General features: G+C 37.4%; 1 protein-coding gene and 1 long non-coding RNA gene across 2 annotated transcripts in view; one reads left to right on the top strand and one right to left on the bottom strand.

The window, feature by feature from the left end:
- The window catches only part of LOC140598571 (uncharacterized), a 115,155-nt gene that overhangs the window by 57,675 nt on the left and 35,699 nt on the right, over positions 1 to 21,781 (top strand). The gene's annotated exons all lie outside the window — the stretch shown is intronic.
- The window catches only part of LOC140598573 (uncharacterized), a 35,079-nt gene continuing 25,719 nt past the window's right edge, over positions 12,422 to 21,781 (bottom strand). Inside the window, exon 3 of the long non-coding RNA XR_012001022.1 lies at positions 12,422 to 12,521. This is a non-coding gene — a long non-coding RNA (uncharacterized lncRNA). The remainder of the gene's footprint in view (positions 12,522 to 21,781) is intronic.

The raw sequence follows: 21,781 nt of genomic DNA, 5'->3' as shown, positions 1-21,781 counted from the left end.
GACAGCTAAACATGATGGTGGATAGGAGAAAGCTCTGAGAGACCAGGGTTCATCCTAGGTTTTAAAATCACAAGCCTCATCACATAGATGTTGGTGGAGTCTCTGTGTTCATGTACCATTTGCCGTCATCAAGAATGATTCTCCATCTGAGTAGTGAGAGCCACCTGCTAAAATGAAAGGTCCAAAGCCAAGGCTTAGCAAGGTGGGGGAGGAATGAGGAAATAGAAGACCATGTGGTCACTTTTATAGGTTCTAAGAAGAAAACCACATGTGTCTGCTTCAAATTTTATTGTATCTTTCTCAGAATTATTGCCTCATTCCTGGCTTGTTCTGCTCTGCTAAGAAGCTCCTGAAGATGTGTCAAAATAAATCCTCACCGGGACCATCACTTTAAATGCATTTTTCGGATTTACACTAAAGAACATTACTAGACAGTTTCTCCATGTTCCCATTTCCTTAGTTATAAAATGGAAGCGTTGAATGAGAAATTCTGTACGAATCTTTCAATTCATAAATTGTATGATTCTGTGATTACATACCATATTTGGCTTTGAATCCCACCTTCAGAAACTAGGGCATATGATTGTTGTAACCCTATTTTAATAAAGTCCTCATGGTACTTCATGTAACTAAAAGCCTTTGGATTAGGTCCAAGGTCATTAAAACTAAATTCTGTGATCTGCAGAGATTTTAGTTTATAACCCGTATGCATTAAATAAAGTAATTTATAATGAACTAAAGCCTGAGGGAGGTCTGACTATTTTTCAATATGTTCAGTCTCACCATTTTCTCTTAGGCAGTAGAGTTGTCTGTAAAGGAAGTTATTTTGAAACTTATATCAATGGTTCCTGTTAAAGCTTCTCACTTCAACTTAGTGTTTAAGCCTCATAGCTGTTCTGCGTCCTCTGTCAGGCAAATTCTGACACACTCTTGGCTTTGTAAATATCATATGTCTCGATGACATTATTACTTCTACAAAAGCATTTGCTTTGTGTTTCTTTTTCCTTCTGACGTATCATGTCACAATAATAACTGACATCTCCCAGGCATGTAGTATGTACCCATCTCTATGCTCTGTGTATTATGTTCATTATCTCATTTAATCTTCATGGGAAACTTGCAAGGCAGTGCTATCAATACTTCCATTTGGTAAGAGGGCAGATTAAGGCTTTGGAAGCCTAAGTCTCCTGCTGCAGGTCACACAGTGGTCTAATCAGGACCTCAACTATCAAGTTCATGCTTTTAATCGCTCAGTTTTGTAGACAAGCACGAGGGAAAGGTTGACGATGAGAATGGCAAAAGCTTCTGAATTTAGATGTATGACCTTCACTAATAGAGCAACTGTAAGATTTTCAAGTATATTTTATTTGAGCATTGTAGATGTTTTGTAGAACTTGGTGATTCTTTTTTATGGCAAATATTTTGCTTTCTATAAGTCTGTTCACTGTATTGTTCTCAGATGGAGCTTAAATCTATTTTTACCAAAACTAACAATTCATCCATGCTTTTAGAAAGTTTGGTAATTGTTTCTATTTAGAAATGGCTTATAAAACTTCCCTGGAGGATCTTTGCCTTTTATGCTCTTGAAAAAAGAATTATTTTGAGTCTCTCTGTCCTCAAAGAGCTATTATTACTAACTGAATCTTTAGCATCACAAATAGGCCAAAGGGTAAGAGACTTTTATTGATATTGTTCATTAAAATATTCATAACTAGGAATTTAAGATGCATTCCCTGTTGAGTGTAATCAAGCTATCATTGTGTGTGCCTATCCTTATCTCCTTATTTTTAAAAATAATTACCCACAGTGTAAAAAGTGTTAGACTTTATAAGTGAAATGTGTACTTTTGCTTTGGCATAGGATGAGAGATTGGGAGAAAGCATATAACAGAAGCTTTTCTCCCCACAATGTGCTGAGTCAATTGTGGAACTAATAATCGAGGCATGGTACAAGGCATTGTGGTGGATACAGGGGGGAAAAAGAAAGTATGGTCTCTGGGGCAATAGGATATATATTTTAGACAAATAAAGGGCAGCTTATAAAGTCTCAAAAGAATACTGACAATACTGGGACACCTGGGTGGTTGAGTGTCTGCCTTCGGCATGATCACCAGGGTCCAGGGATGGAGTCCTGCATTGGGCTCCCCGCAGAGAGCCTGCTTCCCCCTCTGCCTATGTCTCTGCCTCTCTCTCTGTGTCTCTCATGAATAAATAAATAAAATCTTAAAAAAAAAAAAAAACAAAAAGAATACTGACAAAACTAAATGCTTTAGAGAGAGAAGAATTTGTTTGGGATTGTTATGCAAGTTTTAACAGAAGAGATAAGGATTGATCTTGTCCATGAATGAAGAACAGGAATTAGATGCAAAGAGGGATACACTCAGCTAATGCCAGAGGCCAAACTGTGGCATCAAGAGATGCTCAGGACAATGACTAAGAAGACCTCCAGGCTCATGGGGAAAGTATGTGTGAGAGCAAAGTTAGAGAAAAAATAAGAAGTGTAGCTCGTATTCTGGTAGTTAAGAAGTTTGAATGCTAATCCAAGAATCTTGAATCTTAGTCATCAAAGAGGCACTGAATGTTTGAATATGGACAAAAGACATGATGCTGTTTAAGGATAATTTTTAAAAAAAGATAAAATCATGATGTTCCAACAAGATAAAAGATAAACATGTATTAAATATTTTATTTGACTCACAATAAGGGAATGAGGCAGATCTTCAAAAGAGAATCCAGAAAATGGACACACTTACTGATCAGGAATATTGAAATAAATGTGCAAATAGAGGCAAAACTCATTTTTTGGAGTGGTGGGGGTGGGGACTGTCTCTCCACTGCACAGAATTTGTCATATCTATAGGCAAGATTTATTTTGCACTTTTATTAGCTGCCTCCAACATTTAAATTTGTAAGAATCAGAAAGCCCAGAAGAGTGTATGGTGTGTTGTGCAGGTTGAATTGAAAGGAAGACTAGAGTTTTTTACAGGGATGGTTCATAGTGAATAGTAGGGGAAGACAGAAGGAGAAATACAGCTAGACAGGTAAACAAGTTGCCTAGATGTACTTGCACTATCAATCATGAGATTGCAAGGGAGAATGAGGAATCCATGAATAATCTGAGGTTCTAACCATAGGGTGAGCAGTGGTATATTGACAGATTTTTTAAGTTAAAATGTAAATTAGTTTTATACAAGTTGAGCCTGAAGTGCCATTTAAATGGAAATGTTCAATTGAGTCCCTTTCATTTCCTTCCCACAGTGGGGATTGCACGTTGCTGTTGTTTACTAATATGCTTTCTTTAGGAATTTAAACTCTCCCAGAATGATGGATCCTTCTCCTGTGAGATAAGACTTTTGGAGTAGTATCAGTAGAGTGCAAGAAAAAGAAGGCCTATTACACTCCAATGTGTAGGAACCTTTACATGGGATAAGGCATTTGTTTCCAGAAAAGCCCTGGAATGAAAATATATTTCCTTGAAGATAAGATCTTCCTTTTTGAAGCTAAAGCTATCAGATTATGCGTTAAAGAAAGAACAGAGTCCAGAGAAAATGTGACTCAAGGCTGGTGAATTTGGGGGCTGGAAAAAAGCAAACATTTGTTGTATATTTTTTTTATATGGATTGCATTATGCTCAGCATTTTCCTGGTATTGGCTCCTATAAACCTCACAGGAACCCACTAGGGTGGGTGATATTATTATCTCCACTTACCAGTGAGGAAGCTAAGAATGTTTAAGTTACTTACCATTGAGGAAGCTAAGAATGTTTAAGTAAGTTACTCACAGGTCTAGTGACGTCAGGACCAGGCATAAGCTTGGGCTGTGACTCCAGACCCCACACAGATTCAACCTTACTCCACTGCTATTTATGATGAGTGAAAAGTTTGCAACTGTGCCTCTCCCAGGGAAGACAGAGTAAGGGTGAGGGTCACTGCTCAGAAATTTAAGAGTAGATACTGAATGTCTAGGGACAGGGAAATCAAGGTGTAGCCTGAAAGGATTGTTGCAAGCAGAGAATCAGGGGGGTTCAAATTCAAGAGAAAGAGGATATGAAATTTAATTTTAGGATTCTTTACTGTTGCATGGTATTGTTTCTTTGCTAAAAACCATTATCTGTAATGGGCAGTAGAACATCACCTATGAGTCTATAAAGGCCTCTGCCACTCACTGAACAGTTGAACCCTGAGCAGTGTGCTTTTTCTGTGCTATTGTTTCTTCAACAAATGGGTAAAATGGGTATGATAGCTTTATAGCATTATTGTGCAGAATCAATGAGTTGAATTGTAGAGCACTTAGAACAATGCCTGGAATTCAGGTAAGCATTCAGTGAGTATTCGCTGTTATAATTATTATTAATTATATTAATGAGTCAATTTACATTCCAGAGCATTTGAATACGTTATGACTAATATTAATTGGTCAGAGCTCTCCAGAGAAACAACCAAAGGATGCGTATATATAAAGACACTTATTTTAAGGAATTAGCTCCTACGATTGTGAAGGCTTAATGAGTCCAAAATCGATAAGAGAAGCTGGCAGGCTGGAGACCCAGGAATAGCCAATATGGCAGCTGAGATCCAGTTCCTTCTTGTTGAATGAGATCAGTCTTTTGTTTTTGTCAGTACTTTAACTGATTGGATGAGACCCACCCATATCATGAGAGACATTCTACATTATTAAGTCCACCCATTTAAATCCTAACTTCATTCAATAATATCATCACAGAAACCTCTAGGATAATGTTTGACCCATGTCTTAGTCAGTTCAGGTTGCTATAACAAAATACAATAGGCTGGTGGCTTAAATAACAAAATTAATTTCTCATAGTTCCATTGGCTGGAAAGTCCAAAATCAAGGTGCTGGCAGCTTCAGTGTCTGGTGAAGGCCCTCTTCCTGATTTGCAGATGGCTACCTTCTTGCTGTATCCTCTTATTGTGGAAAGAACAGGGGTTGGGGGGGGGGGAGAAAGAGCAAGAGAGAGAATATACTCTAGTCTCGTCATCTTTTTATAAGGACACTAACCTCATCGTGGGGGCATAGGACCTTGGTAAATCTCATTACTTCCCACAGACTCCACCTCTTCATACCATCACATTGGGAATTAGGGTCTCAACATATAGGTTGGGCGGGGGCATGGGAGAGATAGCATTCACTTGATAACAACCAGGCACCTGAAAACCGTGGCTGAGCCAAGTTAATACATAAAATTAACCATTACAGTGGTTAATCAACTTAGCCTTTGCATCCCAGGATTTGCCAATTTGGTCCACTTATTTAGTACCATGGAAAAGTGTACTTATTGCATGCCGTAAGTCAGCCATTTCTTGACAGAGTATGTCTTTTAGAGTGTGCTTCCTTCATTCTTTTGTCTCATATTCTAAAGAGTTTTTTCTTCACCTCTTGCATATTTAACTAGTGGGACCAGATGCTAAACTGGAGGTCTAGACTTCTAAGGAGGTATTCAAAAGCATTTCTTTAAACACACACACATGCATCTGGTCAACACTCATGCTTAATTGATAACGAACCCACCCAGGAATCAAAGGAAATGAGGCTAATGTAAAATTAATCAGATTAGATTTGAAGTTTCATAATATCTTGTATGAGATCTTACTGTGTGCTTCTTTCGGTAAGTTTGAAGAGCTCCACACTGAGGTTTATCCTGCATGTGACGCTGGCATAGCTGCTGCTCTAAAATTTTTTCTGTGAGATCCTTCATTTTTTTCAACCAGAATCTTTCTCGAGAATAGCTGTTCTCATTCTGTGGCTCGGCCCCTGCTATATACACCTTTGGAAATGCTGCAGGAGTGGACGTCCATCTGTTTATCTATTAATCATTCTGAGTCCTTAGTGAGTGGCTCATTCTTCATTCAGAGCTCTCTGGAGTGTATCTCAGTCACAGCCGGTATGTTAGTTTAGTGAGTATAGTTTTGGGTACTTTATTTTCCAATGAAAGTTCTCAGGTAAGAACTTATTCTCTTGTCCAAGGTTAATAAAAAGGCTTATAATAGAGTTTGTATTTCAGCTTAAGTCCAATAGTACAATTATTGTCTTCATCACCTGATTAGAAGGTCTTCTTCCTGGTATGTTGACTTGATACTAGGTTTAAACATCATTAGTCTTTTCAAAGGATTTTAAAATGTGAAATTAACTCATGCTGACTATACTAAAATAATGAAAAAATTACTCAGGAAAAGCTAACAATTTCTTTCCACGTCCCTGAGAAGACTGATTCCAACAAATTGATGTACACCCTTTGACCTCTCTCCAAGGTTATAGAAACACACACAGTTTAGTGTTGTCGTTATTGTTGTTGCTTAAGATTTTATTTATTTGACTCAGAGAGAGGAAGTGCACCAGCAGGGGGAGTGGCAGAGGCAGAGGCAGAAGCAGACTCCCTGCTGAGTGGAGAGGACGATGCAGGGCTCCATCCCAGGACCCTGAGATCATGACCTCAGCTGAAGGCAGACACTTAACTGACTGAGCCACCGAGGCACCCCATAGTCTTGGTTGTTTTTATACATGGCATCACATATATTTATCTGCACTTCATTTTTCCTTTTTAAACAATATACTGTGGATGACCTTCCAGGTCAACATATTTTCTCATTTTCAAAATAGCTACGTTTTAAACCTGAGTTTCCCCAAAAAAGCCTGAGACAAGGGGTTGCCACAGGCAGCTTATTCTGGAAAGTGATCCCCAAGGACCAGGAATAGAAGACTAGAAAGAGTGAACAGGAGAAAAGGGAAAGTCAGCCAGTGATTCACTAGGCCAGAACTGTGGAGAATCAGGACTTCTGAGCAGCAGTGTAGAGTATGTACTCAGAACTATCTGCTTAAGGGACAGGAGAAAAACCATTTATACACTGGTTCCCACTCTTGAATAGTCAGGATGTGCCGTGTGTTCTTTTCAATTGCAGGTTTGCACCTGTGTTGAAATGGCTAGGAGTTCCTGCGTATGTTCCAAGTGTTGATGGGCCGAGACTCTGGGCACAGATCAAGAAATCTGTGATGCCGCTGGAGGAGGGTGCTGTGGAAGTGCAGTCGGTTGCTACGCAACAGCTGGAGTAAAGTGTGGACTAAGATGTAAGATGATACCCGGCAGATGTCTAAAACAACTGTACAATGTTCTGTCGTATGTAGGTACCACATTTATTTAACTATACACAGTTGGATAGATATTTGTGTTGTTTCCAGTTTTCCTGTTTGCCACCACAATGTTGCACCGAACATCCTTACACATATATTCTTATTAACTGATGCTTTTAGGGCTATTTAACATATTCCCTGAAGTGGAATTGCTGGCTTGAAATACTTTTCGTCTACTAACTCGCACAATCCTCCCCCACAGCCTAGTTATTATTACTGTCCTCATTTTTCACATGAGAAATCAGGGGCACACAGAAGTCTAGAAAATGGTAGCAGTTAGAATTTTCTAGTGGATCCTGAAAGATTAGATTCCAAAAATTTCTTGAGTCTAAAAAGGAAAAGATTTTAGTAGTAAATCAACATGTTTTTAGTTCTTTAAGCTGCAGATTGTGTTTCCTGGTAGCCATTAGAGCATCATATCTCCAGGAAAGGGGTACGGGGAGAGGCCACTCCCAAAAAGACGAGGTTCTGATGTAGTAGATTTTTTTTTTTCACACTGGCAGGTTACCTGGAAGGTCATTCCTGGGGTGGGGTGGGGTGGGGGGAATGACACTTAGTTGAGGGCTACAAGGTGGATTGCTTCAGTTGTAACTTTTTGCAAAGGAGAAGCTCGGGTTCTTGACCAAAATAAGAGAAAACGTGTTCTTGAACCCGCCTTATGCATGAGAGACAGCAAGGGAACCAGCTATCAGGCAGGCACAGCAATGGGCATGTTACAGGCATGTAATCAGGGCTAGACTACAGAAATCTTTCATAACAAAATATCTCCATTTGTTGAAGTAACTCTCAAGTGAAATGTCTAGATTCCTGAAGGAAACTCAGTATCATTTTGTGACCCCAGTACCAAGGAGATGCTCTTCTAAGCACAAAGGAAGAAGTGTTTATGTTCAGATGAAACTAATAACAAATAAGTCATAATATGAAGTTCCCTTATCAGGTAGAGATGAGGAACCTAAAGATCTTCCAGTAACTTCAGTTGAATCTTGATTGTACTGTTTCTCTGGTCCAGTCATAATTCTAAGACAAAAGCCTCATAGAGAGTAACAGGTGATTCCTAAGTTCAATGAACTGAACTTCTAATGAGTATAATTAGTGTGTGAACACAACTAATTTGAACATGAATTGGCAGGTAGTGTTAGTTTGCTATTGTAACAAATTATCACAAGTTTAACGGTGACACAATTTATTTTCTCACAGTATCTGTAGATCTTAAGCCCATGTGAGCTCAGCTGGGTTCTTTGCTTAAGGCTTCAGAAGGCTAAAATTAAGGTTTCACCTGGGCTGCATTCCTTACCAGGGAAGAATTTGCTTCCAAGCTCATTCAAGTTGTTGGATGAATCCACTTCACTGTGGTTATAGGGCTGAGGTCTGTGTCTTTGCTGGCCATCATCCAAGGGCCAGTTTTTGCTCCTTCAGGTGCCTACATTCTTTTTCATGCTTCCCATGGATTGCCCTCCAACAATAAGGAGCCAAGTTCCTCTCAAGCTTTCCATCTCTGACCTGCACTTGGATATTTCAACTTAAATAGCACCCCCCTCACCTGTTGTTCCCGTGTCTTGACCACTCTCTGCTTACCCACCTTACCCCCACTACCAACCCCTAACACCATAACCAAGAACAATTCATATTCCAGTTTTTCCAGTCTCAGTTCTTGATTTCAACATTCTTAGCAATAAAAACAGTTGCAATAAATAGGTTCCAGAGAGCTATTTTATTCTTATGCACTTTGCACGTGCCATTCCCTTTACTTGGCATACTCATCCCGAGCTTGCATAGCTCCCCATTCTGAAGCCCTTAAGATAAATGGTTACTCCCTATTCCATGCTGCTCTGTACTTGTGCACACTCTTGAGGTTGCATATATTGCATTGTCTTGTAATTAGCGGTTAATACATCTGATTCTCCTAGAAGTACACATGGGATCCTTAGGAGTCCCTGCCTTTTTATCTTTGTATTCATTGTACTTAGTAGACTTTATGGCTTATAGTAATAGATATTTTAAAAAAACATTGTTGAAATGACTTTGAGTTTATCTTAGAGGCAACAAGGGGGTCACCGAAGTCAATTTTTAAGTCAATGAAAGACAATATCAGATAAATATTTCAGCAAAACAATTCTGGCAGCCATGCTAGATGGGGTGGAGGGAAATGAGAGACAGGTGGCAGAGAATCTCTATAGGAGGTTTCGTTATAAAATGAGAGATGATAAAGGTCTAGGAGTGGCTGTGGAAATGAGAAAGAATGAATAAATTAGAAATTATGACAGGCAGGATTTCTATGACTTATTGTGTGATTGGACAATGGAGATGGGAGAGAGAGGAGCACAGGACAATGCTTTGGTTTGGGGTTTGGCTGACCAGATGGAATAAATGTTGAGTTAGGGAAGTTAGAAGGAAGACTTTGTTCATGGAGGGGGCAGGGGAATACTAGGTTTGGTTTTGAATGTGTTGAGGTGGAGGTGCTCAGAGACATACCAGTAGAAATGTCTAATAGGCAATCAGATATAGAGGATATATATACATATATATATATATAAATCATATATATATATTATATATATATATACACCTTTTGGTTTTATATTTGGTTATATATATATATATATAATAAAATACATATATATGTGTGTGTGTAATGTTTTAAAACATTCTTCCAAATATGTTTCTTGATTTTAAAAATGTTTAAGCAAATTTATAAAGCATTTCTTACCTTTTATTTTCTAAAATTGAAGGCTTTATTCATTCTATACCTAGTATGCTGTATGCTGAGAATTAAGAATAGAAGAATTAAGTTGACCAGATGTTGGAGGAGGACTCCTCCAGGAGGAGTGACCTCCTCACCTCTTCTTCATTCTCGCCTCCTCAATGAGGAGGAACACAACACATCACTTCCTACCATGGAAACAATGCATACACAGAGGGCGAGAAGGGAACTTGCTCAAAGTCCTGTGGGAAGTAATGGTAGAACTTAACTACAGTTTCTGACTCCTCACATATAAACATTCCTCTCAAGAGAGCATTAAATGTGTATTTTTTGAGTTTGACTTTTTCAAAAGATGTTGAAGAATCTCTTCTCTCCCAAGATCTAACAATAATGGATCATTGAAAGGCTGTCCTTTTTTTTAGATTCAAAATATTTAATGAAATATTTTTAAAATCCTAGCTGTCAAGTAAACCAGCTCTGCAGAGAAAGGGTTATAACAACACACACACAAAAAAAACTAGGCTGTAGACAATTCCAAGGCCATCTTAGAAAATGGCATATGATTGTAAATAATGATTGAGTTCTATTTTTATCTTTCTTCTGTTTTTCCTTGTTCATTATCCAGATCCATCAGGAAAAGTAGCACAGCAACTAAATGTATTTTGTTGAGGCTATAACATACACACCCAAAAGCAAAACATGGAAAATCACATTAATGAAACATAATTTTGGGAAATAGGGAGATACTAACTCCAAATATTGTGAACTATAGCTCCAAGAAGCATTTCAATGGATGTTTTCCCCATCACACTTTAGGATATGAAAGACCTTTCATTAAAAATCCCAAGGAAGAGACTCCATTATCTCCTGAAGGGCTGTCTTAATAATATTGTTTCCACAGAGTATTATGCTCTTGAAAACCTGTCACATCAGTCCTTTAGTTTATCTGTATTCTTACAATTCTAGAGAAGACATTTAAGGCCACCTATCCTCTGTGACCTCTAATGTGATGGAAGAGGCTAAGTGGCATATGTGTCCCTGAACAGGAAGGGAAAGAGAATCCATGAGGGATACTGCATGAAGCAACCATTTCCCTGAGCAGTGTGATTACACCGTGCAGGTTTTGTGCCTGGTTAGTGTCTCTAAATATGGATTTAATTGTACTGCAGTAGCATGTTCATACTCACCAAGGATATAAGAACAAGTAATAGCTTTCTCACCAGTAAGGCATCTTATTTACCTAGTGCTTGCTGGCTGCATAGAAACCACAGACAATAAATCTCTCTTGAACATCTATGAGATTTCTTTTTAAAATGCAGGAAATGTAGCCCTCCTACAGATTGCAAGCAATTCTAAACTCTTTCCTATGAGATTTCTCCTTAAACTCTTTGTGCCAAAATGCAATTTATTTTGAGTACTCTTGAGTTTCTTAGGACTTTAATGAGTTTAATAAATGTTTGGCTGTCATTTTTACATCAGTGCTGTCTATTATGAATAGCCACAAGCTTTAGAGGCTAGTTCCCTATTACAGTCTACCAGACCCTCCCTCCCTGGCTGGCAGGTGGATATTAGGCATTTTTAAGTTGTTTGATTCTGAATATCATATGGTATAACAATAAGAAGTACTTAATGTACTATGATGTATGTTAGATATCCAAAAATAGAAATAAGTTCATCAAAGTACTGGCACCTGCTTGTCCCCTCTCGTTCTGATCTCTCAGGGAAAAGGAGCAAAAATGCCCATCAAGGACCATTGTGGACAAAATAGACAAAGTAGAATCAAAGACAGTTATATATAAATGCAGATGGTGTGTTAGGTGCACTATAAGATATTGTGTCACTCATATCATGGAAGTTGGAGACTAAACCTTTTTTGAGAGAAGTGAAAGGATCATACATGTGGGAGTCCTGGAGGATGTCTTTCTCCCTTTGTCATACTACTGGTGAAGGTTGAGTGCACTTCCCCCCAGCTTTATTGAGGTATAATTGACAGACAAAAATTGTGTATATTTATGGTGTACAATGTGATGTTTTGATTTATGTATACATTGTGAAATGACTACCATAATCAAATTAACTAACATATTATCACCTCACATAGTTCTCATTTTTTTGTGCTAAGAACACTTAAGATCTACTCTCCTAGCAAATCTTAAGTATAAAATACAGTATTGTTAATTATATATATAATTATACATATATGTGTGTGTGTATACACACACACACACACACACACTATTTTCTTTATCCATTCATTCATTCACAGAGACTCAGGTTGGATTCTATATCTTGGCTATTATGAGTAGTGCTGCAATGAACATAGGAGTGCAAATATCTCTTCAAGATACTGATTTTATTTCCTTTGGCTATATTCCCAGAAGTGGGATTGCTGGATCATATGGTAGTTCTATTTTTGATTTTTTGAGGAACCTCCATACTGTTTTCATAATGGCTGTACCAATTTACATTCCCACCAACAGGGTACAAGAGTTCCTGAGCTGGGTGTATTTTATGCAAGTAGGAAATCTAGGTTTTAATGAGAGGAATGCCACGGTAAGCCATATGGGAAGAGAGGCAGGATCAGACTTCCAGGTTTAGTTTGGCTCCAAGCTTGAAGGAAGTGTGACAAGAAAGAAGCCAGGTGGTCCTTGCAGCTCCAGTACTGACTTGGTTTCCTAGGTAGGAGAGAAGACACGTATTTGAGTCAAAAGCCCTTGCAATGAATGAGGAGTGTACACTGGTCTGAGCTATTTCTGCAACCCAAGGATAGGTACCCATTCAGTCAAGGGGGGAGATGCCCTAGCATTTGCCAGAATGACCTCATGAAACAGCAACATCCATAAAATTCTCAGCACAAACTACTGCAAAATGGAAAAACAGAGATGGCTTTCAGAAAAAGAGGATTGTGTACTAAGCCATGGATGGCATCCTGATTTAGATACTCTTGTTAAAAAAATAAAATGCAATGATTAAGTTTGTCATGTGGTATTAGAGAAAATCTCCCTATTCAGCTCTAGGATTCTTCGAGACAATGTGGTTTCCACCTGGCTACCCAAGGAGAATTGCTTGGCTGCTATGGCAACCGTAGTCCTTGAATGTATGGCAATTGACAGAAACACTCTTTATGTGCTGATTTTTAAGCTTAGCAACGTGGGCTGGGCTGGTGGGCTGGGTAAAATAACAAACTGGATGATTAAATTGCTGTTAAGACAGTGTTGTCACACTCCTTTCTTTATCTCACACCTCACCTCCTAATCACCCCCAAATCCTGTCTGCTCCAAGACTCCCACCCTGATCTAGCCACCATGGTGCCTCACCTGGATGCTGGCAGTGGCCTCCAAATTGTTCTATCTCCACTTGTATCTTTCTTCCTTCTACTCTCCAAACCGCTGATTTTAAAATATGTCAGATTACTGTCTTCCTTTGATTTAAACCCTCCAGTGGTGTATTAGTCAGCTCTTGCTTCAGTAAGACTGCTAAACAAACCACTCTGACTCTAAATAGTTTACGACATTAAGCACTCTTTTTTACTTGCTCACAGGTCAGCTGTGACTCAGGGCTCAGGTTGGGTTCTAGTGTGTTCCATGAATCTTATTCTGGGACGCTGGCTGAGGGCCTACTCTTCAAATGGGAACCAGGGGAGCTCCAGAGTCCAAGACAACCGATGTGAACACATGTAAGGCTTCTGTTTGTGTCACATTAGCTAACATTCCATTGACCAAAGCAAGTCATATGCATCAATGGTGTAAGGAAATACATGTTACACATGTGGGAGGGGGCTGCAAAGGACTATGGCTAAGGGTGTGTCTAAGTATATCATCCTATGACAAGCAAGTGAAAAAATGGGGACCAATAATCAAAGCTCTCCAAAATAGCTTCCAAGGCACTTGAGGGTGGGAAGGAACAGTTTGACAACCCTTACCATAGTTTACAAGGGCCTATGCAATCGGGCCTCTGACTACTTTTAGGAAATATTTTTCTTTTTTTTTTTTAAGATTTTTATTTATTCATGAGAGATACACACACACACACAGAGGCAGAGACAGAGATAGGCAGAGGGAGAGGCAGGCTTCCTGTAGAGATCCTGATGGGAGACTCGATCCCAGGACCTGGGGATCATGACCTGAGCCAAAGGCAGATGCTCAACCACTGAGCCACCCAGTTGCTCCTTGAGACACATTTTTCTACGTTTCTCCTTTCTCTCTGTTACAGATGCTTTGGTTCTTTTTCTATTCATTGGACCCTCCAAGCATGTTCTAAGCCCTGGACTTTTCCATTCATTATTCTTGCCACCTGAAGTTCTCCCTATACTTCTGCACAGTTCACTCTTTGTCTCATTCTGGCCTCTATTGAAGGCCTCCTAAGAAAAACCTACTCAGGCTCTATGTTTCACCTAGCAGGACTTGCCACACTTCTTCTTCTTAACCTGCTCTATTTTTTCTTTCTTTCTTTTTCTTTCTTTCTTTCTTCTTTCTTTCTTTCTTTCTTTCTTTCTTTCTTTCTTTCTTTTTCTTTCTTTCTTTCTTTCTTTCTTTCTCTCTCTCTTTCTTTTCTTTTCTTTTCTTTTCTTTTCTTTTCTTTTCTTTCTTTCTTCCTTTCTTCCTTTCTTTCCTTTCTTTTTCTTTCTTTCCAGCACTAGCACTGCCTGTTGTGTGTTCTAAACTTCTTTATTTATTTGGTTTTTCTCTGTCTGGTCCATGAGAAAGTAAGTTCTGTGAAGGCAGAGCATTGGTGTTCCCAACACAGAGCAGGGGCTCAAAATATTGTTGAATGAATGAATAAACTGAATTGCAGTAACTGCCAGGTTCTACTCATTCTCCATTGCTCCCCAGACCTTCAAAGCCCTGGGAATACCCCAGCATGTGGCCTGGTAAAGACAAAATACTCACAGGCTAAGGGCAAGGTATTGTTTTTTTCTCCTCTACGGTTTCTCACAAGCTCCTTCCACAGATGGAAAATATTGATCTCAGAGTTTTTTTTTTTTTTTTTTTTTTTTTGTATTTTGCCTTCCAAGTAGTTTGTGTCAGGTTTTTGAAATTGAAGAAGGCCCAAGGATTTTGTTACAAGCTCTTATCAATCATTGCTTGAGTCAATGCACTTTGGATTGTGTGTTTGTGTATATCAGGGATGGGCAAACTGTTAATACTGGATGCCAAGTTTCCAGTTTCTGCTTTTTAAAAAGATTTTATTTATTTATTCATGAGAGATACAGAGAGGCAGAGACATAGGCAGAGGGAGAAGCAGGAAAGCAGATGCTCAACCACTGAGCCACCTAGGCGACCCTGCTTTTCTGTTTTGATTTAATTATTTTTGAGGTGTGGAAGTTCCCTGTCATGAATAAGGCATGTGTCTATTTGAATGTAAAATTGCATTCATTCTCTAGCTCTGGGGGTTTGACCCTGAGGGAATAATCTAGCACTTGAGACAGGTATTGAAGAAAGCATTTTCAGCAACAGGATCTCTTTAAAAAGACATACATAGGGAGGATTGGCGATAGTAGAAGGCCCAGTTTTACTGGGAAGGTCTGATGATAGCATGCACACTGTGGGCAGATAATCCTTCATGTATATATGCCAAACCTGCAAGATCTCCTGCCTACTCTGTGGGCCGGGCCCAGCCAAATATCAGCTGTAAGGAGGGTCGTGTGTAGTAGAAGGGCTGAAATCCTTTCCAAAAAAGAGCTCCTTATCATTGTGTAATTTGAGATGATGTTCAGAAAAACAACCATGATTTGGAGTGAAGGGAACGAAGCTGAAAGTCCAGAAGTGGGAGAGCAGCCAATTAGTGTATCAGGTGAAACAGAAGTACGAGGGAATAGGTGAAGGCTCAGCACAGAATAACAAGAAAAAAAACAGCAAGGTACGAGGGGGCAGTCTGGAGAGTCATTCTGTAAATGCAGCATGAGCATGTGTGCTACCTATTTCTTTTAGATACAGCCTGTAAGTGAGCTGAGAGGGTATATCAGTTATGTGTGCTCAGTATTTTTTACAGAGATTATAGTTCAATTTGTTTGTTTTTAAGACTTTATTTCTGAGTACTCTCTATGCCCACTGTGGGGCTTGAACTCACAACCCTGATTTCAAGAGTCCCTTGTTCTACTTACTAAGCTGCCCAGGTGCCCCTCAGTTTATTTGTTTTTAATTCCTATTATGTTTAGGTAAAAAGGCATAATTCAAGTTAGATAGGTCTGTATAGGTTCTAGTATTTGAAGGAATCTGAGTTGCAAAAAAAAAAAAAAAAAAATTCTCTTCTACCTCAAGTCATGAGGTATGTGTACATTTAGTCCTAATAAAAAGCTGGAATGATGCCCGCTACTCCAATTAAGGGTAAAAAAGAAAGGGCATGAGAAATAGATAATTGGGTCTGTTTTGAAGCCCAAGTCTCTTCTTTCAAAAGTCTAATGATGTATTTAGACCCTAATCGAGGTGACATTTAATGGAGTATACACTTATAAATTTTTAAAGTACATGGTTTAAGTAAAACATTTTTGTATATAAGCAATAAATATTGCAACATTTTTAAATTTTAATTTATCATCACTGTAACTGTATCTTTATTTGTGGCTTTAGCTCAATATGCTGAGATAAAGGCCAAATCTTTGAAAAATAATATATGATTATATTGGCAACATTAGAGATGAAGGTAAGCAAGCAGGCCTTATTCACGTAATTGTTTTGGGTATCAAGTAGTTTTAAATAAACATTGCTAAAAACTGCATTTCATGATTTTAAACTCATTTACTAAGTATTTTTTTTCTTTGTGGAAAACCACATAGCCTAAGGGAAAAATCTTCTATTTGAGGCACTGATAAGGCACTTTCTAGGATTATCTTGGGTTCATATAATCACTATTTCTCCTCCGCCTGAGAGGATTTTATTTCCAACACTTTCCTTTTCTACGTTTCTTCCTCTTTCCAAATTAGTTTTAGGCAGTGAATACTTGCATATTAAAGGTCTTGAATAATATAAGTACTTCTTTGTTTATTCATGTGAGCTCTTTATCATGGTGTCTGGCACAAACTAGGTATTCTCTAACATTGGTGTTCGTGCTATCCCCAGACTTACACATTTCCTTGTCATTTTCCATTGTTCCCTCATTCAACAAATATTTACTGAACGCCAGTCAGGGTCATAAAAAGTTGTATGATAATGAGCTACCCCAGTGGGCTGCACTATTGCAGTGTGCCGTGTCAAAGCGAAGACTATGATCAACTTATATGGTCTAATTCTAACAGAATTGTATCTTTTCCTTTTAGTCTTCTATGGTTTTGTAAGCAAAAAGTCCTATGAATTTCCCAAATTCTCTATGTCAAATATAAAATTATTACTCATTATTTATTTATAGTATTTTTAAAATTATGTAACATTATTAATTTATACATCAGGGCCATATTATTAGTTATGTACAGCTTTGTACCAAATTACCCTCAAACCCTAACAGCTTAGAACAACATATGTTTTTTATCTCCTAAAGTTTCTGAAGGTTTGGTGACCAGAAATGCCTTAGCTAGGTGGTTGTGGCTCAGGGTTTCCTTTAAGATTACAGTAAAAATCTGAGCCAGGGCTGTGGCCATCTGAAGGTTTGATTGGGCAAGAGGATCCACTTCCAAGATTGCTCAGTCACATGACTTTGGGCAGGAGCCCCCAGTTCCTTGCCATGTAGACCTCTCCAGAGGGTTGCTCACCTGGTATGTAGCTACTCCCAGAATTAGCAACCCAAAAGAGAGCGAGAGCTGAAGAGTAATACTCTATCCTCTATAAATAAAATAAAAGAAACATTCTATTAATAATAATTTTAAAAAAGAGAGCAAGGGGCAAGCAGGCCATGCCTTTTATGACTTCTTCCCAGTCACTTCCATCATTGTCTGTTTTTAGTCAGTCATTAAGACCAGCCCACGCTCAAAGGGAGGGGAATTAGGCTCCACTTTTCGAATGGAAGAATATATAAGAATCTGTGGATACATATATACTTTTAAAGATTTTATTTATTTATTTATTTGACGGAAAGAGAGCAAGACAAGCAGGGGGAGCTGCAGGTAGAGGGAGAGGGAGAAGCAGACTCCCCACTGAACAGAAAGCCAGACATGGGGCTCGATCCCAGAGCCCCAAAATCATGACCTGAGACAAAGGCAGATGCTTAACCGACACCGCTGGATGTATTTTAAAACTACTGAAATCATAGCATCATCAAAACTTTCTGGACCATTTCCTTACTTTCATAAATGAAGAAACTGAGTCCCAGAGATGTGATGACACTACAAGCTCTTCTTACCCTCATACTTCTATCCTCTATAGAGTTGAATCCTTCCCTTTTTTACTCTAGGTCTTCGAGTTTTCTGGCTTCTGGGTTTTATTGAGTTTCATTCGGTTCTTTTCACTGCTTTCCATCTTATATACAGTTAACTAAATAATAATACACATTAATCTATAAGTTCTTCATAAACAAAGAACATTTATTATAAATATTTTTATCCGAATGCCTGGCATAGAGCTTGACACATACTAGGAATTTCAATAATATTTATTTGAGCTACACTGATTAACATTTGCTCATCTCTCACTGACATTTCTTTCCAGTTGGTGTGCTATTGTTTAAAGTCTCAGATTAAAAATAGCCAGAGGATATCTCTTAATTCTGTTTTATAGCTCATAAGCAAAGGCTGTGTACATTTGATCAAGATATTGGGGCAAATAACAATAGCTGAAAAAAATGTTTTTTGCCTGCAATTATTCTGCTAAAGGAATCATGTGGTGGGAGGTAAAAAGGCAGACTTACAAAAGGCAATGAGAGTATTTAATGTGTTCATTAATGGCTGTAGTATTTAAATTGATAACACTAAATGGAAACTGTCTAAAATATGGAATCAGCTACTTCTTCAATGTCAAGGTTTACTAACAGCTAGTGTAGATAATAGTACAAATTTTATTCAGTAGATGAATGTGAATGAATGAATGTGAAGGGAAGACATTCCATTTTATTCTCTATTGAATCTACCAGAGTGAAACAAAATCCCAGAAATACAATACCAGTGTTGAAATAAGTCTATATGAGAGAGCTAAGTTTTCCTGTTAGTTACTAGGTGGTTCTAATTATACTATTGCTCTCGGGGAGCACGGCCCATGTCCAAACCAGGTCTCTGTGTCCACTAGGGAACACAGTCTCCAGAGATTAGCAGCAAATGGAGACTGAAAACCCACTTTAGCTCCACCTCACACTGTTCTCTTAAGTTAGGTAGTTTTTGATTGCTATGCACTATTCACTAATGTATTCATTTATCCAATATTTGTCAAGCACTGTCTATATGATTGATATTGTACTAAGGACCTTAATAAGTTAATAAGTAAGTTATTAAATAAGGGATTTTTATGGTAATAAAGGCATCCTTATCACTTATCATGGTTTTTTTTTTTTTCTACTTTCCCTTCTTTTTATTTGTCATCTTATTTTGCTCACTTTCTTTGGTTACTTTTGGTCTTAGTTCCAAAAGGAAAGAGTAAATTAATGTAAAAAAAAAAAAAATCCTAAGAGGATGCAAGATGTAAACTTTCTTCAGATAGATGCTTCTTACCTCAGTGGCTATGGTGCCTTCTTCATGGGGAGGAAATCAGGTCATTGGGAAGCCATGTTCTTGGGAATTTTTGCTTGGATGAGCAATATGCATTACAGACATATAAGAAAGCAATAGTGTTCAATGCAACACATATATTTGAATTACACAAAGTTTAAAATAATAATTTCTCTAGTTTAGTTTTAGGTTTTTAAAATGTCCTTTTCCCTGGAGAGATGGAAATGCCATCTTGAGGGGAAATTATTTCACAGAAGCTATGTAATTTAATTGGATTTATTTCTAATAATTTGTGACATGAAAAGGTTAATCTGAAATGTTGAGAAGCAGTGAATTCCTTGGATGATTCACCAAAAATTAGCTTTACTTTACAAATTACTGTGCTGTACTGTCTTTCTTGCCTGAGGGTCAGCTGGTACTTATTGAAGCCCAGGCTGTTGGGTATAAAATAATGAGAAGAAATAATATCACATAAAAAAAGAACAAAATTTCACATTCAAATGCCTGCTATAAATTAAATCACTATTTTACATATTTTCTAATTACTTTCTGATTTTAGTGTATACCCTAAGTTTCAGAGCATTTTCAAAATTCAGTGCCCTGAAGCTAACATATTTTAGTTAGTAATTTGATAAAAACAAGAATAATTAGATTTAATATGCTAACACTTTTTACTTGCTTTTTTCGTTGTAGTGAATCCCTTTTTGGTTTAGCTTTTTTGGTTATTCGTAAATGTGGTTTTGAAATACTTCCTTTAGTACATTTAGCTGTGTTTTGGAGCTGATAAAATAAACTGAGAAATGTTTAATACCACTGGTCAGAATTTAGATATTTTAGTAGTGCTCCAATAAGGTAAAATAAGATAACTACCTTTTATGTTAGACAATTCATTAGTTATTAACCCAGTAATAAGTCATCTCATAATCAATATAGTTTCAAGGCCAAAACTTCAATATCATTTATTAATTCACTCACCTGTCAAAAATTAATTAAATATCTCTTGGTTATTTACAAAAGTACACAACCAATCTTACACTGATTATCAGTATAAAACTCTACTAATAGCTACAACGAGTATTAGTATCAGATGGAGAATGTAGATACATATATTCATAATATTATATACATATGTTGTATAGACTAAGTAGTCCTAGATAGGTTAGCACTTTCTGTTTTTGTTTGTTTGTTTGTTCTTAAAATTTTATTTATTTATTTATTTATTTATTTATTTATTTATTTATTTATTTATTTATTTTGGTTAGCCCTTTCTGTATTGCAAGAATTTCCTTCAGAATGTTTGCAAATTCAAACAAATTTCATTAGCAAAATATATTCCTTCACAACTATCTAAAAAGTGAAGAATGTGAGCTCTTGATCCCTGTGAAGTACAAAGAGAAAACAGTTACTGGTTGCAGAGAGACTCAGATCTTAATTGTTGAAAAGCCAAGATGGAGAATTGCTTAGGATAATCTCATGTATTATTAGTCAGATCCAGTTACCCTACAGAATGCAAACACAGGCTTCAATTCTATCATCTGCATAACCATGGGCAGCTCCATAAACATATAGAAAGGGGGTAAGCAACTGTCATAATAATGTAGTAATTATGTTTAATAATGCCTTTTAGTGATTTTAGTTTAGTTTAGTTATAATGGCCACTGTTGAAGACAATATCAACCTTTACTGAGTAATAGAAAAAGATGAAAACCAGAAATTTTGAGATAATGCATAAGAAAAAGATAAAACTGAAATGTGCTCAGAAATACTTTCAATATTGACCTTGTAAAACCACAATAGGGTTTACATTTCTTTTCAGAACAGAAGCAATTCTGAAAGGCAGTTCTATAGCCATTGGGATGACTTCCTATGCAGATAAGCTCAGAAGGCAGCATCAGCTGATGGAGTCTTTGGCTTTGTTCACTTTGAGATGTTTTAAAATTTCATTGGTTTCGGTGAACTTTGCCATCTTTTAGCAACTTCTTCTCTCCTATTCACATTTGCCTAGATTAAATGAGGCTATAGACTTTAAAAATAGGTCCTTTCTTCTTGTCTGGTTTGGATTCACTGTGTAAAGTGAAAAATAATTTAAGCATGCATTATATATGCATTTGGCTATTAATGTGTGAAGCAAAGGTTTCATATTTTATATATTATTTGTTGTGATGAAAGGCCTGATTCAAAATACAAATATAACCACTGTTCAAAAATCAAAAATGATATCTGATTTTTTATGACATTTTGATTCCTTAAAAGAGGGCTGATGTCATTTAAGAAATCTTCTTTTTCTTTTTTCTTTCTTTTTTTTCTTTTAATACTGAAGCCTAGGGGAAAATCTATTTAGCTTAATGGTCGACCTTAGTTATGATTTAT

The sequence above is a fragment of the Vulpes vulpes genome, chromosome 4, assembly GCF_048418805.1.
Source record: "Vulpes vulpes isolate BD-2025 chromosome 4, VulVul3, whole genome shotgun sequence".
NCBI classification, from domain to species: domain Eukaryota; kingdom Metazoa; phylum Chordata; class Mammalia; order Carnivora; family Canidae; genus Vulpes; species Vulpes vulpes.
This window is presented reverse-complemented; position numbering and strand designations above follow the sequence as displayed.